Below are 18,596 nucleotides of genomic sequence, written 5' to 3'. Positions count from 1 at the left end.
CTACGAGGCAGGACCAGAGGCTCCTAGCTGGGAAAAGGTGCTGTTCCCACCCAGAGACTGGGCACAGCAGTTGAGAGTGCTCCAGCACAGGGCACTGGGGCTCGCAGAGCTTTGGCTCACATGGCTCTCCCCCAGATCCTGCCCACATGCTTTTGGGGTCCTGGCAGTGAAGAGAGAGAAGTCAGCGAAAATGCCCTGAAATAGCTCATGACTAGGGACGTTCAAAAATCTCTGAGGACAGAAGGGGAGTCTTCAAGACAAGGCTGGGGGAGTCCGTAGTGCCAGATATCTTTGGGAGCAGCCCCACGCTCCTTCTCAGGTCTTCTTCCAGGAAAGGTACATAGAACCCATTAGAAAACAGACCCCTTCCCAACTCTGCCAAGTGGGGCAGCAAGGTCTCTCTCCACTTTGCTAAAGGCAGAAGAGAAGCTCCTTCTCTGCTGTGCTACCCCTAAAACGGGCCTTACTCTGCCCCTCCTTGGAGCTTCTAGCTCCCAGGGGCCAGGACTGCCCTGGTACTCCACCCCTCCAAAGCCCCAATTTCTGAGATTCTAAAGGAAAGTGTATCACCATCTTTTTTTTTTTTAATCTTCTTCTATCTCTTTCTCTGTTCTCCTCCTTTCTCTTTCTCTACTCTTTTCTCTCCTCCTGCCTCAGTTTTCCCATCTGTGGGCTTTGGGGGTGGTGGACCAAGCAAGGGATTCAAGCAAGACAAAAGTTCTCACTCCAGCTGTCCACTTCCCCTATTCAATCAGAAGGCGCTCATTAACCTCGCCTGGGGTGGGGGACAGAAGGATCCGGAAGGTCAACGTGGGCAGAAACATCTCCACTCTCTGGGACTCCCAAAGCCACCATCTGCTGGGCACAGCTAGTTCAAAACTCCTAGGGACTATTGTAAAGGAGAAAGGAGCGACTGGAAGTGGAGGGGATCAAATCCTAGAGGCTTTTGCTGCGTTGCAGAGTTGTCCTAGGATGCTGTCACACGCCTCGCCCTTCCTAACCAGCAGCCAGAGCCTGAGGGAGCACCTTGCTTGCTCTCTCCTTCCTCTCAAAGTCGAGGCCGCCGCGCCTGTGTTCTAGCGACCTCAGTTGGGCCCTTCCGGGCACCAAGCCTGGGTCTCCCCCACCCTCTGCTCCCCCAGCGAGCCTGCCGCCTTCTCACAGCCGCCCCCGCTGCGCTCACCTTCTTGGGGCCAGGTCCGCAGAGGGACTCCCGGCTCCCCGCCCCGCCCCCAGTTTTGCATTCAATGGGAGTGCTCGGCGTTTGATCCTCTTTTCCTCTGGGTTTTCCCTGCCAGATGAAAGCCGAGTAGGATTGAGAGATCAAGAGGTACCACTTGCGTCTCCTTCCTGGGTCCGGCCCACCCAAGCGGGGCCTCCTTGGAAGGAGACTCCAGCGGGGGCTCAGCCTCTCCGGGAGGGGGGCTGCCTCGTCTAGGCTTCGGATCTGAAGCTGCAGGGACGCCCCCTCCGCCCCAACCCTCTCCCCGCTTCTGCCTCCGCCCTTTCAAAGCCGCCTCAATCCCCCAGTCTCTGGGGGCTTATTGCGCCCTCTGGCACAGGGGGGGAAACAAAAATGTTTAGCGAAATATCACTTCTTCCAAAAGCATCGTTTTGACAATGTCAGATGAAGAGAGGTCGGATTTTTTATAAGAAGAAAACGGGCGGCGGCGGGGGTGGGGTACTGAATTAGTACACTATTTCTGTTTAGCCTTTTTTTTAGTGGGGGGGGAGGGGGAAGGCTATTTTAGCAGCGTGGTTATCACTGTATCAAGACGGTTATTCCGGATGACAATGTTCCAGAAGGAAGGTAAATTTGCAGAGAGAATGAAGTCCGCCGCGGGCAGAGGCCTGGAAAACCCCATAAAAGCGGAGAGGGGGTGTTAGCAGCCTAAACGGGGTGAGGCCTGGGATCCCACTGCTTCTCACCTCCCACAGCAGGGAAGGACCCCCTTCCCCCACCACCACGGGCCTGCTGTCCCCTCCCCCGCTGGGAAGACAGGTTAAGGTCCAGCAGGCTCCTCGCCCATTGAAATTCTCTGGACTTCAAAAGCTCAAGGCTCGGCTTCCGCCCGGGCTCGGCCAGGGGCGGGAGGGGGAGACCCCCGGGGAGGAGACGCGGAGATAAGATGCGCGGCTCGTGTTAAATGGAATCGGAAGCCCGGCTTGGGTCACCAGACGCGTTGCTCTGCTGGAGCCGCTAGGCTTCCCAAGAAAACCCCGCTCCGGAGAGCGACGGCAGGGGGTGGGGAATGCCTCGGTGGCCTTCGGACCCGCTTAGGTGCGGCTGTCTGCGGCCCTGGGTATCTGTATCAGACAGATGCCGGGCCTCCCAGCGGCGAGCACTCTTCCCGGCCGTAAGGAAGGGGCAGAGGTTTCCGGAAGCTGGTTTGTCTGCTTCGGTGCCAGCAAAATTTTGATCAGGAAAAATTGTTTTTGCTTCTCACTTTGGTAAGCACAAGAACAAAGGGAGCTTCCTTTGAAACAATAAGCGTTGCCCAGCTGTCGTGGATATTGATCTTGGGCCCTTCTTTATCTTCCAAGCCATGTCTCCGGCGTGGACATCGAAGATCCCGCGCGGCTGGGTCTCTGAGGCGGGGATCGCCGCGGTGAGGTGACTTGTGCGGTTGGTTCCTGTCTTGTCCCGGGCACCTGCCAACGCCCATCTGGGAACCCAAAGCGCAGAAGCACCGCGGAATGTGCCCCTCCAGAACCAAAGTCCACTCGATCTCAGACGCCCAGAGGTCGGACTTCCCCGGTGCCAGGAGATTATGCCTCATTCACTTGCCCCAATCCCTCACCCACCCCATAAAGGGAGTCCCTGGAACGCTCACCTGCAGCGGGGACCACAGAACAGTTTGTCCTGCAGGGAGAACCTGCAGCTTCTGGAACTCTGATTTGGACAAAGGCCCCTTCTCTCTCTGCCTCCCAGAACCAAGGGCCAGGAGCCTGGGACAAGAAACTGGATGCTTTCTGACTTCTGCTCCTTCGGTGCTTGGAGCCAGCCAATCTTGCAGTGGCTCTCACATCTACACCTGTCAGCCCCAGGTTTCTATAGGCCCAAGCCCAGTGGCTTTCCCACCCTGAGCTTCGGACTACTGCCCGAGCAGCCCATATTCCTACACACACTTGTCCATCCCAGAGCTGGAGGACCCAGGACAGTCAGTACTGAAGGCCCAAGGACCTCTTCAAGCTCGAGGCCTGCTTCTGCCTCAAGCCACCAACTAAAGGGGTCCATTTTCCCGTGGAGGGGCAATTCCCCAACACCCAAGCAAGCAAAGCCCAGGCATACCTCTCCCTCCCCTAGCAGAGATGGTATGGGTTTTTCCTTCACCACTACTATCCTGAAATTTGCTTTCAAATTTATAAGCTCATTTCTCATTTAGTGCACACAACATTCCTTTAAAAATCCTCAACAGGCCACAGTGCCTTCTCTCCCACAGTGATAGGGCAACCAGTGGTCTTGGCAGACAATAGCCCAGTGTCCCTTCTAAGTCCCCCCGGCCTGCAGGGGTGCCTCAACACCCAACAGTGCCCTAACTTTCCATAAGGTAATCCTGCACAAACCTTCTGCCCCTTCTGGGATCTAGGTGGGCCCAAGGGCCTCTCAGAGAGGTTGCTTACCTGCCCTCAGAAGTAAAAGGCTCAGGGCCCATGTCGCTGGACTGTTCTCACTCTGCTTCATCCATGATTTCCCAGGAGGGCAAAGAGAAACCCTATCTGGAAATCTGGGGACCCCACTTGATAAGCGTAATCACTGTTCTAAGCATCTCAGCTATATTAGCTCTGTCTATCCTCACAACAGGCCTGAAGAATGAATAAATCATCCTTATTTTGTAGCTGAGTATTCTGAAGCATTGAGAGAAGGCTCACGTGTAAATGACAGAGTAAGGCCTAAAACCTTATCCTTCTAGCTTCAAGTCCACACTCCCAACTGGATTTACTAGGAAATGCCAAGCATTGCATTCTGAGTCTTTCTTTTCAAAAAACTCCATTTGTGGTTTTTGCCAAGGCCGTTTCTCCTCCTCCTCCCTCCCAATGAATTCACTGGGATTGGGAGAAGAGTGGGTAGAGGGGTATGATTAACCTCTCATCACTCACTCTGAGCATGAAGAGTAAAGAAAACAATGGTCCAAACCATTTGGAAATGTATCCTGGAGAAGGCCTCCAGGTCTTGCCCTCTTTTAAGACAGGGATCAGAGGCTAGGTAGGGATTGTGCAGAGGGACCTGTGCGGAGGCTGGAGCCATCCTTAGGGAGTTGGGGTAGGAGAGCCTAACTCTCCTGCCTGAGAAGGAGGAGGAGAGTTCTCAGGTGTGAGTTCCAAAATATCAGGAAGTTAACTGCAGCAAGTAATTCTGGAGGCCCTAAGAGACAAAGTCCAGTCCCTTTATAATCATAACAATCCACTGAGGCCCTGAGCATCTGTCCCGAAAGGGACAAAACTCACTAGAGTCCTCCTTGCCCGCTTTAACCTCTCGGGAGTCATGGCCCCTTCACGTGTCTGGCAAACCTCTCCCTCAGAAAAGCGCACAGAGGCACTGAAGTTAGACTTCTGTTTCCGAGACTCCTTTACCTGCTATAGCCCCATCCCAACCACCAAATCCCAGACACAATTGCCAGATCACTTGGATAGGGGGTGTGGCTTTACCAGGATGTTTTCCCCGTTGAAGCAGCTGCCTTCTGCAAACTGTCCAGGGTTTATTGGCCCAAGAGACAAAACCTGAGGGCATGGCCAGGCTGCCCTGCCCTGCACCTTGGCGGGAGCTTATTCTTCAGGTTCTACACCTGCCTCCATTCAAAACCTTGGCCCTGGCGGTGCATGCTGGGAGAGAAAACCGCCAGGCTGGGGCTTCTCTAAGAGGCGCAGCTTAGTTTGGCCTAAGGATAACAGGGAAAAGCAGTGCAGGGAACTGGGCAGTTATGATCAGGAATCCTGTACACCGTGGGAAGGGACAGGGCATCAGCAGGTTTTTGGTTTTTGTGGTTCCTAATAGATTTTGTCCAGGCACAAACCCTTTCCAACCCCTGGACTGCCCAAAGGTGGAATGAGACAAAGCCATGCCCCCTTCCCAATAGGGTGCTCCCCACTCTCAGCCCTGCTCAGGAAGAAGAAACCGGCCTACTGTGGCGGGGTCAGGGTTGTCCAAACTCAACCGGGGGATCCAGAACCCCTATCTGGGTGGAGTCATTACTCAAAGGGAGCTCTCTTCTACGACTCAACTAGCCCTAAGTGGCCCTAAATGTTCCCTCCCAGGTGCGAGTTTCTTTCTGTGAGTGTTTGTGTGCCCACTGAACGTCTGTCTGTGTCTCCTGGTTCCCGGGCCAAGGAGTAGGCAGCACCCCCTTCCTCTCTCTCCCCACTCGGGCCAGGAGACGCGGTGGCGCCGGCCTGCAAATGGAGGAGTCTGTCTCCCCGCGTGAGGGTAGGAGAACCGCCCCCAGGCGAGGAAGTCCAACCGGTTGGGCGGGCTAAGCCTCGCCCTCCAGCGAAATGGAAAAACCCTTGTGTGAGTTCTAGGGACTGATTTTTACAGAGCCCTCTCCTGACCCGGACTAGTCCCATTCCTCCCACTGAGCTTCTCAGAGCCCCGATGGGGTCGAGTTCCTCGCGCTGTGCAGCGGCGAAACTGACTCCTAGGTTGAGCAACTAGCCCGGGGGTCACACAACTGGGGAGTGGCCGAGCCCGGATTTTAACACGAGTCGTCCGGCCTGCAAAAGCCAGATTCTCTCTGCTGTTAGCGCTGCGCGCCCAGGGCCGAGGATTCCGTTCCCTAACAGCGCAGACAGAGAACCGAGGTGCCTGGGCTGTGACTGAAAGACGCAGGCAGGGGCCACCCTTCTCAGGTGGATGGTGCCTGCGCCTGCGGCCCCTGCGGCAGCTGAGCGTCGGCCGGAGCCGCTGGGGCTGTTACCGTAAGTCTCAGAGGAGCGGGGCGCAAAGGGTGGGGAAAGGTGGCTAAAAAAACGGGAAGAGCCGGAGGGCGCCGCGGCGTGGAGGGACTGCGTTCCCGTCTCAGAAGCTGGGTCTTGAGTGAGGGACGTGCGCACGCGCCCGTGGCAGTGAGTTTCGGAGGGTGGGGTACCGGCTATGAGGAGTTCGTAGTGAAGGGAGAGCAGGACGGATGTCGGCCCAGAAAACAGGGTATCACCCGCCCAGTTGGGCTCCGGACGAATCCCAATCCCTTCCGCTCCCCTACAAGGCCATGCCAGGCGCGGTCTGGAGCCCTCTGAGAGCCCCTTTCTGGCCTCAAAGTGGGTCGACGGCCCAGTCCAGTCTCAGCGGCCCCTTTCTGCGCCCTCCTCCCCCTCCTTCCCTTTGCTGCAACGGTGACAAAGCGCAGCTCCCGAATTGCTGTCTTGGTGCGCCCCCCACTGCCGACCGCCAGAGGCGGAAGTTGCGGTGAGTCCCAGCATCCTCGCTGACTGGGATCCCTCGACTCTGCCCGGGGGCAACAGCCCAAACCCTCCATCCTCTTCCCCCAGGGCAGCCTAACGTCGCCCTAAGCGCCGGCCTTCTGAGCTGGACCCCGGGAAGGATGGGTGGCAGTTCGGCCTAGGCCCCTAGGGACAGGTCATCTACACTGCCCAGGTGAAAAGTTGGAGGTAGCAAGCTCTCTTAATACGCTACCCTGCTTCCTCCCTCGAGGTGGGGAGTGGAATCCCGCCCTCAACCTGTTGAGGCCTGTAGAAGGCAGGTCCTGTGAGTGGAGATGCCTTACACATTCCCGTGGTCAGCCATTATGATTAATGACGCCCCAATACATCGACTCTGTTTGTCGTGGGCACGAAACCCAGGCTCTGAGGAGCCCCTTGAACAATTCTATCAAAGAGCTGCCCTTAAACGCTTCTGTTTTGAGCCTCACTTAGTTCTGAGGCCCATTGATAAACTACACAGCAAACTTTCCCATTCCCTTCGGTCGTGTTTCTTGAAGTGTGGTCCCTGTATCACCTGGGAATTTGTTAGAAATGTAAATTCTCAAGTCCCGCTTTAGTCTTATTGAATTAGGAACTCTGGAGGGGGGACCAGCAATGTGTTTCCACAGGCCCTCATTGTGATTTTGGTGTACACTCCAGTTAAAGAACTGCTGTCCTGTGGATTGCGTCTTCCTAGTTTCCAAGTTCCCATATTCTCCACTATGCCTGGAATGTTCATTTGCCTCTGCACCAAACTTTATGCCTCTGTTTATTCATTCTTGTTCTTTCTATTTTATCCCCTCCATGTATTTCTTTGTGCACTAGCTTATTACCTAATGATGTCACTATCACTTAATGATGTCATCATCTAATTTAGCACCTCCCTCATCTTCTCATTCATCCACTGCCTAAGCACATGCCTCACTTGGTGGCAGATTCAGAAACTGCTCTGTGATGGCAGCAGCTGGAGTAGAATGGCAAACCTGCCCTACTCAGAGATTCTCTCATAAAAGGGAGTCAGAGGCCCTGACATGTCAGTGGTTCGATGGCCACAGAGTGGAAAAGAGGAGCCCTCCATGTCTGGGTGTGCATCCTTCTAGAGGACAGATCAAATGGAAAGATGGGCCTTGGGAGCAACTGGGAATGAGGAAATTGAGGCACAGAAATAGATTTTCTCTGGGCTCCCTCAAGGACAATGGGCAAGGACCCAAGGGACCCAGCACCAGCTTGAAATACACAAGTATTTTCTTTGTGGATTTCTCAAGATGGTGATTTAGACATTTGTTGGTAGCTGGTTAGAAGCAAGCAGCCAAAAAGGCCTGAGACTCATAGCTATAGATACAGATGTTTTCGCATTCAGTCACACTTTCCTAGTATCAGACATATTTTGGGATCCTATTTACGAAGATAAATTTATAGCTAATGTTACAAGTTAGGCAGCATGAGGCCAAGGTGCTACCAAAAATACCCAGTAAAGGTAGCTATAAATATCTTCTGGGAATGGAGTGCTATTCTAAATGCTTTACCTGCTTTATGTCACTTAATTCTTAAAGCTCCATGAGATAAGATGGAGAAACCAAGTCAAAGATGGGTTAAATACTTACTCAAGATCACATGGCCTGTTAGTGGCAGAAGTGATATTTGAATCCCAGTAGTGTGAGGCCAGAGGCCAGGCTCCTGCTCCCAGGATTCAGCACCCTCCTGTGGAAGCTAGCAGGTCATGACCTGTAATCTCAAAGGATTGATTTAATTTTCCAATGTGGGAACTAGTCACAACCCTAGAATAATACTGTTCTATTTAACAGGTACTTCATTAGGCATTACTATCAGTAGTATTAATAATAATTAACAGTTGGTCTTTTCCTATTCAGGTAACATTTTCACACCCACTATCCCATTTGATAAAATAGTCACATGTAATAGGAAGAACAGCTATTCATATAATCCCCATTTTACAGATGAAGAAACCGTGACCCAGAGAGGTTAAGTGCCTCCCCCCAGATCACTCAGCTAGCAAATGGCAAAGCAAGAAACACTGTTACTCCTTTTGACATCTTCGTCTTTGTTTCTCATTTTTTCTTTCATTTCACTTCAGACCCACGTTCTTGTATCATCATCTGAAAACTTGACATTGTCTCCATTAGTTTCTGCTGCTCCAAAGGACGTCCCTGCCCAGCATTTGGTTTGCTCCTCTTACAGTCCCTGATGAGGTCGAAATGGCCAAAGTTGTTCTTTCCAGTTTCCAGTTGAAGAAGCCAAGATTTGGAGAGTTCAGAGGACTTGACCAAGGTCACAGAGCCACGATAAGTATCAAAGTCTCAGACCCTTCATGGGCAAGAGTGAATTTTGTAGAGAATCCTGCAGAATGAATGAATCATGCTTACTCCCTGTCCCATCCTTAAAGCCTGGCAGTGCTGACAAAGGAAAGACTGACAGTTGTGGGAAAAGTACCAACAATTTATAAGTATTCAAAACATAATGTGCTATTAATGCAACTTTTTATTATAATGGACTTACAGTCATTTCATAACTTCCACTATTGGCAATATGTCAATTTTGGAATGTTTTCCTAATTATTCCAGAGTCAGCCTTGCTGTTCTTGGAAAGAACAGAAGAACAGAAGAGGAAAGAAAGGTCACTGTTTTAAAAATAGGCCTGGAAAGGGCCAAAGGAACCCTGATCCAGAATGTAACTCTGCCTTGGTCTTTGGCCCTAATGAAGGGGTTTGTACTTTTATAAGTGACAACAGTGAAGCCATGATTTTAATTTAATTTAAGTTTTTAAGACTTTATTTATTTATTTGACAGAGAGAGAGATCACAAGTAGGCGGAGAGGGAGGCAGAGACAGAGGAAGCAGGCTCCCTGCTGAGCAGAGAGCCCAATGTGGGGCTTAATCCCAGGACCCGGAGATCATGACCTGAGCTGAATGAAGGCAGAGGTTTAACCCACTGAGCCACCCAGGTGCCCCATGATTTTAATTTTTTTTTTTAAGATTTTATTTATTTATTTTTCAGAGAGAGAGAGAGAGCGAGCACAGGCAGACAGAATGGCAGGCAGAGTCAGAGGAAGAGGCAGGCTCCCTGCGGAGCAAGGAGCCTGATGTGGGACTCCATCCCAGGATGCTGGGATCATGACCTGAGCCAAAGGCAGCTGCTTAACCAACTGAGCCACCCAGGCATCCCTGATTTTATTTTATTTTATTATTTATTTATTTATTTATTTTAAAGATTTTATTTATTTATTTGACAGAGAGAGAGATCACAAATAGGCAGAGAGACAGACAGAGAGAGAGTTGAGAAGCAGGCTCCCTGCTGAGCAGAGAGCCCAATGCCCAGGCCCCTGGGATCATGACCTGAGCCGAAGGCAGAGTCTTAACCCACTGTGCCACCCAGGTGCCCCTATTTTATTTTATTTTAAAGATGCTGTTTATTTATTTTGACAGAAATTACAAGTAGGCAGAGAGGCAGGCAGAGAGAGAGGAGGAAGCAGGCTCCCCACTGAGCAGAGAGCCCGATGCGGGGCTCGATCCCAGGACCCTGGGATAATGACCTGAGCCAAAGGCAGAGGCTTTTTACCCACTGAGCCACCCAGGTGCCCCCGTCCCTGATTTTAATTTTAAATATCGCCCATCAGCACCTGAAGGCCAGATTGCCTGCAAAAATGGATCAGATTTCTTTCTATTCCTTCCTTCCATCATAGTCCTCATTTTTTCCCAGTATAGGCAGTGGAAAAAGGAAAAGCTCCTGTGCTCAGGCTCTAAGGGAAGAACATGATAGGCACACTTTTGCTCGTATCTCAGAACAATCCTCAGAAGGGAGCACGGAGTTCCTCACTTTATAGGTAAGAAAACTGAGGCATAAGGAGGTTAAGCAACTGAGGTCACACAGAGAGTGAATGAGAGCCAAAGGAAAACCTGGGCTTGTAAATATGCAGTTTAACTTCCGGTAGCTATAAACCTGCTTTCCCATGGATGTAGATTCTGAGATCTTCTGACTCAACAGGAAGGAGCATCCAGGAACTGGTCTGCAGTGCTGTGAGGCCTGGAGTTTGAGTCCAGGAGGGAGAGAAACAGATCCCAGGGAACTCTGGGAAGATACAGGATAATCTGCAGCTGCCATGAAAACAGAATTGATGGTGGAGGAGTGCTCTCAGATGCGCCCAGCCAAGATTTCTTATACTTCAGAGAGTTGGTGACAAGTTAAGAGCATGCACTTGGAAGCCAGACAGACCTGAGCTTGGACCCCAATTCTGGCACTTACTAGCAGAACTTGAGCAGACCAAAGGTGCAAGATGTCAGATCTGAGATACAGCTACCTGCCTCTTGGAGCTGTTCTGAAGATTTAATGAGATATGAAATGAAAAAGGCCTATCACATGAGCCACTTGAGTGGCTCAGTCAGTTAAGCGTCTGCTTTCGGCTCAGGTCATGATCCCTGGGTCCTGGGATCGAGCCCCACATCAGGCTCCCTGCTCAGCAAGGAGTCTGATTCTCCCTCTGCCTGCTGCTCCCTTACTTGCCCCCCCCCTCTGTCGAATAAATAAATAAAATCTTATTTTATTTATTTATTTATTTATTTATCTATCTATCTATCTATTTTTTAAGAAAAAGGCCTAGCCCAGTGCCTGGCCTATGGTGAGTACTCAGTGAATGCAAATTCCCTCTTGTCCCACTGTGGCAATGCCCCTACTTCACCTAATGTGTCTGTGATTCGCCTTCCTCAATATCGTACCCTTGGTCAGTGAGAATCAGCAGTGAATGTAAAGTGAGGGGGAGTGGTGTCCAGGGAGCCCATAATGTGTTTATGCTCCCTCCCTATGTGGTGACTAACATTTCCCAGGAATAAATAACTACATAGCACTAGTGCATTTGCTGGAGTTCAACAAATACAGAGATGGTAGGTGCACAATGAAATAAAGAATTATCTGGCTGGCATCTTAGCAGTGCTATCATAAATGGCATTCAGGATCCTTGGTCCTTCCTATCACTCCATTCACTAGGATCTAGGCTAGTGAGAAGAAAATCAAGACCTGCCTAGTGTGCTAATGGAATGTTTCCCTTTATGGTAGTTTAAAGCCATAGCCAGATGATCCGTAAATAGTAAAAAGTGTAGTGGCAGTTTAGTGTAATAGTTAAGTGCACAGACTCATATTAGATTGCTTGGGTTCTCATTCCAGCTCTGCCATTCACTAGCTGGGTGATGTTGGCTAAGTTGCTCAACTCCTGTAAGCCTGTTTCCTCATCTGGAAAATGGGGCCGTGGGATAACAAAACGAGATAGTACATATAAAGCACTTTAAAGAGTATCTAGGGGCGCCTGGGTGGCTCAGTGGGTTAAGCCTCTGCCTTCAGCTCAGGTCATGATTTCAGGGTCCTGGGATTGAGCCCCACACTGGGCTCTCTGCTCAGCAGGAAGCCTGTTTCCTCCTCTCTCTCTCTGCCTGCCTCTCTGTCTGCTTGTGCTCTCTCTCTCTCTCTGTCAAATAAGTAAGTAAAATCTTTAAAAATAAAAAAATAAAAATAAAGAGTATCCAGCATATACAAACCCTCAGAAAGTGTTAGCTATTATGACTGTGGTATGTTACTTCCCTGAATGCGAGCCTGAGGGAGCTCGGTGAGTTCTTGGAATGAAAGGGAGATGAGTGAAGCTAGAACCCCATGCTTCGAGCAAATATACCAGTGGTTGCAACCTATATTCGGGGTTTCCGTATTGGCTCCACCACTAGTGGGCTTGGATAGTTTACGCCCATGTACGATGGGTGTGAATACCAGCTGCCTTACTTTCTTCACGTAGTTATTGCCTCAAATAGAGACCTATTGCCTGTCATTTTAGCCTTTAATCTTTGAACTCATAAAGGTTTTCTTCTGCTCATTAAGGAGTACGCCCTCTGGGAGGAGCCACATGGTAAGCCATTACCTGCTTGGTCCCTAGCGACACATCAACACTTTACCAGTATCATAGGAATGGGGGAGAGGAAGGTGGGAGACAGGATTGAGGAGATGAGAAGAGCAGGAGATGAGAAGCCTTCCAAGACTTCTTGCTTCCTTCACACACTTCACTGAGGAGTCTCCTGCCCAGGGCCTCACAGTAATGTCACTGGCTTAATGCCGCGACTATTGGAAACTACCAAATGAGAATGATTCCTGACAGTCTCTTTTCTATTTTGAGGGAAGAGAGGAAGTGCTGGGGATGTGAGACTTTCTTTGGCATCTATGGGACATGGATAATAGAGCAGTGAGAGGAGGACGCCATGTTGGGCAGTTTTTCATGGAACTTTGGGAGATGGAAGGAATATATTACAAAGATTTCTCCTTTCTCCAGCGAGCTGACTTAACGGTACAGCACACTGGGAAAGCAAAATTCCGTCAATCCTTCCCACCAGCTTCTACTCCCGGTTTCTTGTCCCTAGGCCCAGCAGAAGATTCTGCTGTTCCTAATCTTCCTGGTGAAAGTCCCAGAAACCCCCGAAGGACACTTTGGTTTGGCTGAATCAAAATAATATGTACTGCCATCCTACTGTGTGCCCTGCACTGTGCTAGTCACCGGCTAACGGAGTTTTCAGAAACAGCTATCTCCCCTCCCTTCGCAATGAAAGAGCATCCAAACTTCAGTTGTCCCAGTGGCTTTCAAGTCTAAAGACCACAGTCCTCTGCCTCTCTTTCAGCTTGGTGTAGCCTTAGGGCTAAATTCAGCAGACCGAATATCAGCAAGAATGTTATAGGGCAGCTCCCAGGCATCTTCCTTAAAAAACAGAAATCTAAACTGTGCAGTTTTTATTGTTCCTCTGTCCTGCTGCCTGGGGCCTGTGTCCTGACATGCTGGACCTACATATGGCAGAGCAACAGGGTGGACATCTTGGAGCACGCAAAAAGGACTGCGGGCCTACAAGAGAATGGGAATTGTAGGATTCGAGTTTTCCAGATTAAAAAGATCAAAGACGGGCATTTGCCTTCAGCACAGGTCATGATCAGGGGGTAGGATCAAGCCCTAGTGGGAAGCCTGCTTCTCCCTCTGCCCCCACAACCACTGCCCCTCCCCCCGGGGTTTATCTCAAATAAATAAATAAATAATCTTTAAAAAGATCAACAAAGAGGAGGGAAAGAAAAAGAGGCCTATAGGAAAATGTAAATTTCTATATTTTTTTTGGTGGTGTTAAAGTGGTGTGGGGGCGGGGTGGTATTTTCCACTGACAAACTATATAGCAACTCTGTAGAACTTCGGTCTGTACTAAACTTTTTTCCAGGCAGGCCAAAGAGAAAGTTACTAAAGCACAACTGATGAAATAATTATTCTTATGTATACATTATACCACTTTAAAACATTATTTTGGTGCACTGGGTGGCTCAGTCCATTAAGCATCTGCCTTCAGCTCAGGTCATGATCTCAGGGTCCTGGGATCAAGCCCTGCTTTGGGCTCCCTGCTCAGGGGGGAATCTGCTTCTCCCTTTCTCTCTGCCCCTCCCCCCTGCTTGTGCTTTCCCTCTCTCTCCCTCCATCTCAAAGAAATTAAAAAAAAAAAAAAATCTTAAAAAAAAATTATTTTCCCTGCACAGTGACAACATCTAAGTGAAGAAGGCAGCTGAGAAGTTTCTCTGCAGACAGAATGAAAATGAACAAGCCTTTCTCAGAAGACCAATTCAGAAAAACAGTCAACTCTTCTGTTTCTATTCTGTTCTCAATTTGCTGTGAGACTTTAAGTGAGCTATTAAACATCTTGGACCTTATTAAAATGGGGTGGTAATTTCATATAGAGTGGGTATTGTTAAGCCTCCTTGTTTTTAAATCCAATCTGAGCGCCACCGCCCCCCCCCACACACACACACAAATGTAGCTTTTGTAAGCAGTCCACTGACTGCTAGGGAGGTAAGAGGATCTGTCTGAAGAGCTAATGCAGTTATAGATAGATATTCCATATGCTAACTTAACATAAATGCTTCAAACTTTTATTCCCTTGATGGAGAAACATCAGGGTCTCTGGCCTGTTTTACATGCTTTAGCCCTGGGTGGGAAATGCCCGTAAGTAAAATAAGAAGCCATTTCAGAAGTATTTCCCCTTTCCCACACCACTTATTATCTCTAACAACTCATTTTCCATCCACTGTGTTTCCCTGTACAGATTTTACGATAGGGAGTCTCCACCACTGGGGTCTCTGAGAGTCTAGCCAATTCTTTCTGGCTCCCCAGTGAAAAAATGGAGGACAAAACTCGGAATTACGACAGGGCTGGTCATGGGATATAGCCATTATTTTTCTGGCTTCCATCTACCCTGCAGGTGGCAAGTTTGAAGGTTTGGGAAATTCCCTGATGGTGAGATGCACCAATTTCCGATGGGATCACACTAGCACATTCAAGTATAATTGCTCCAGTACTGGCCAGGTCTATTTTCAGGCTGTGTGTAAGGATGGCAAACAGCTGCCCACAGGTCTATAAAGCTTCTTACACAAGAACCCAGCCCCTGAAAGCTGAAAGTAAAGACACATGCCAGCCCTATGGATTCTCTCCATTCTATAGCTGTAGATGGAGGCAAGGGAAGTTTGGCTGGGCTGACCAATGACTACGAGGTTGAAAGCCCTAGAGTCCAAGTCAGAATCCTGTGCAACATCTTTGGCCAACGGCTGTGCTGTACTGAGGCCCCAGGCAGCCTAGAAATTTGGCCACTAGCACAGATTTTTGGCCAGTGGTCAAAAAATGGGCTCTAGACCGTAGCTTGCCATTGCCTGCTCTGGGTGACCTTGGACAAATCACTTCACTCTTTGGTGAATACAGTACCAATCCCAACTCTGCTACACACTCAGAGAACTTACTTAAGCCAATTCGCAGCATGGAGTACCCCAGGAAGCCAAAAGGATTTGTTTTCTAGCATGCCCCCATTGTGTCATCCTATGACTCCAGCCTGGACTCATACTAATGCTGTGGGGGCAGTCTGGTAGTAGCAATGAGACAGACCACCTTGTTCATGTTAGGAAATGAAGAAGACAGGATGGCAGATTCTCAGCTCCCAGACCTGATTGTGTTGCCAGATATATTTCACTGTCAACTGTTTTTACAGTTTGGCGACTGTTTTGAATTGTTACAAAATTCTGTATTGGCCAATGACTCTAGGCCAGAAATGGCCTTCTAGGCCCATTGTAGAGTTTTCTCCAGTCCACTGACCCAAGAAGAGTTGGACTGGGTGGGGACCTGGCAGGAAGAGTGACAGATGCAGTAATCCCTACAGGGAGAACACAGATAATTCAGGCCAAGGGTGGGCGGGCTGGTCCGAGCTCCAAAGCGCTACAGCTTCAACCCCAACCTCAGTTTCCCCCGCGCACCCGGAACGGTCCAGTTCAGCCTGGGTCTATTTTCCTCTACCCACAAGTGGGACCTCTTCTCCACGCAAGGGTTGCCCTACCGGTCGCAAACAGAAAAGGAATGTTGCAGGCAGGAACCGAATCGTCCCGGGCGCTCAGGCCTCGGCCGTGGGTCCCCAGCCTCCTGGGTGCGGCCAAACCCGAGACGCGCGGGGATGCTCATTGCAAACACCTCTGCGGGTAGGTGAGGCGCGGCGCCAGAGAACCCGGCGGCCCCGGCGGCCCCGGCAGTTCCGGCCTTGCTCGCTGCCAAGCCCGGGGAGAAACCCCAGGGCGCGCGGCCGCGGGGCGGCGGGGAGGGCAACTCGCGTCGCGGGCGTGGCGGCGACAGGGCCTGGAGCCGGCGCTGCAGCCGGAGAATGCCCTGAAACGACCGGTACGTATTTGCTGGGAGGAAATTCGATCCTCGAGCTCTTTCCTGCCTGAGCTTAAAAATGGATTCTCCATCTGCTTCGAAAGCCTCGGGCTCTGGACAGCCGTATCCTGGCCCAGGTGAGTTGTGCGGAGTCCTGCAGACAGACCCCCACCCCCTGAGGCCCTTGCTCCACCCACCCCTCTGCTCTGACACCCACTGGCGCTTCCCGATGTTGGTGTTCTTTCAAAGCCCGGTCACAAAAAAGAAAAAAAAAAAAAAAAAAAAAGCCCGGTCACCTATTTCAGCCAAGCCTAAAGGAGAGGATGCGCTGTCAAGTTCAAAGAAAAAAGCCCATTTTCTATGTATTTCAATCTGTCCAAAAGAACTCTGAAGACGGATAACATACAAGGACACTATTACCCTCACGCTATCTGTGAAATTTAAAACAACAACAACAACAACAACAAAACAAAAACAAAAAAACACCTCACACAAACACAAAAAACGAAAAACAACAACAGATAAAACCTCTTGGAAGCAATTTTGACATTTTTGAACTTACAGTTGTTATTTCGTTTATCCTCAGAATCTCACTTTCTTTGGGAAATTTTCCTACACAATGTATTCAAAAATATTTTCTGTCATTTTAGTGATAATGAAAAAGTGGAGATAACCCAACTGTTCATCAATGTATAAATAATATAGCTGAAAAATAATGAGTACACATATCAAGAAATACTGTATATAAAAGATTTGTGTTCACAGTCAGACAAATCTAAGCTTATGTTAAATGGAAAAAAGTGAGTTATAAAAGACAGTAGATATGGTAAGATCCCCTATTCGTTAAAATGCAGAAAGTAAGTAAATGTCCACAATGCACTCGGATATGATTAGTGACTTTTTATTTCATGGGTGATTATATATAAAATATATGTATATTTTGTATGTGCATACATCTGGAGAAATATATACCTAACTGTTGCATTGTTTATCTTTGGGGTGACCTGAGAGGAGGGAATGTGGAGCATTAACTTCCCACACTCTATATTTTTTTTTAAGAGTTATTTATTTATTTGACAGACAGAGAACACAAGTACATAGAGAGGCAGGCAGAGAAAGAGTAGGAAGCCGGCTCCCTGCGGAGCAGAGATTCCCATTGTAGGGCTCCATCCCAGGACCCTGTGTTCACCACCCGAGTGGAAGGCAGAGGCTTTAACCCACTGAGCCACCCAGGTGCCCCCACACTCTATATTTCTTCAAAGTTTGATTTCTTTAAAATAAGCATGCATTAATTTTGTATTTCCCACATACCAAAAACAGCAAAGATTTTTAAAAATCACACCCCTTCCATTCCCAAGACTATCAGATTGTTATCACTTGTCCAGTTCTTTCTGATCTTTCCATTATTATGTTAACTTTGCCTCCAACCTCCTCTCGTCCCTGTGCAGTATCCAAGAAACTCAAATTCCTTTCATTTCAACTTACAAATTGCCTGTTTCATTTGTGCAAAGTTTTTTAGATCCTTTAAATTAAAAAAATGAAAAAAGTGAGAATATTACTTCCCCTTTACCTATTCATACTACTCAAACAGAAAGTTTAGGTGCAGTATTGTTTTGCCTTATTTTATTTTATTTTTTGGCCCTTGAAAGCATTGCAGTTTTTAATCCATTACTTCTCAAGTTCTGTGTGGTTATGGCACATATTCTCTCCCAGGGCAGCCAACCATGAGAGATCTTTAAGACACAGTGTTTGTTTCTATTTAATCCAGAAAGGCAGAAAGGTGTTATACTCTGTGGAGGAAATACCATTGAAAAGTTGAACAGGGTTTCCAGGAACTGAAGTTGGAGTGGAAAAGGCACTCTTGGCTAAAGGAAGGACATTGTGAAAGAGACTAGAGGGGAATGTGACTTGGACCATGGGCTGTGATTCTGGGATTGTTTAAATTTGTCTGAATATTGTCTCAGAAACATGAGCTCAATTCATACTATAGGAAATAAGCATGGCCACACTTCAAACATGCAGAAATGAAGGGCTTGTCTGGCATTTTAAAATATTCATATAGAAAAATGGCACCCAGCAACAATAAACTGAGTGGGTCCACTCCTGCCAACATGTCTAATACGGTTCTTACTTACACATAAAACAACATCATATTTCCTTATGCAAAGCCTTGGAATATTCCAGGATCACACACATAACTCAGTTTTTGCTCAGACCCCTGGGGTCCCTCTCTTCCTTTTTATTTGTTTGTTTATTTATTTGACAGAGACCAAGAGAGCCCATAGAGGGAACACAAGCAGAGGGATGGGGGAGAGGGAGAAGCAGGCTTCCCACTGAGCAGGAAGCTCATTGCTGGGCTCAATCCCAGGACCCTGGGATCATGACATAAACTGAAGGCAGACACTTAACCAACTGAGCCACCCAGGCACCCCAAGATGTTATGCAATTTAAGCAAGATGATGAATACAAGGCTTTTA

General features: G+C 48.9%; 1 long non-coding RNA gene across 1 annotated transcript; it reads left to right on the top strand.

Annotated features, from left to right (window-relative positions):
- The first annotated feature begins 5,492 nt into the window (after positions 1–5,492).
- LOC123387027 lies at positions 5,493–14,169 on the top strand. Its single transcript, XR_006601355.1, has 2 exons — positions 5,493–5,916; positions 13,968–14,169. It is a non-coding gene; the product is annotated as an uncharacterized LOC123387027 (long non-coding RNA).
- The last annotated feature ends 4,427 nt before the right edge of the window (positions 14,170–18,596 follow it).

Source organism: Mustela putorius, unplaced genomic scaffold (assembly GCF_011764305.1).
Source record: "Mustela putorius furo isolate JIRA1106 unplaced genomic scaffold, ASM1176430v1.1 tig00003845_pilon_pilon_pilon, whole genome shotgun sequence".
NCBI classification, from domain to species: Eukaryota; Metazoa; Chordata; class Mammalia; order Carnivora; family Mustelidae; genus Mustela; species Mustela putorius.
The sequence above is the reverse complement of the archived record's forward strand: the minus strand, read 5'-3'. Positions and strand labels throughout refer to the sequence as shown.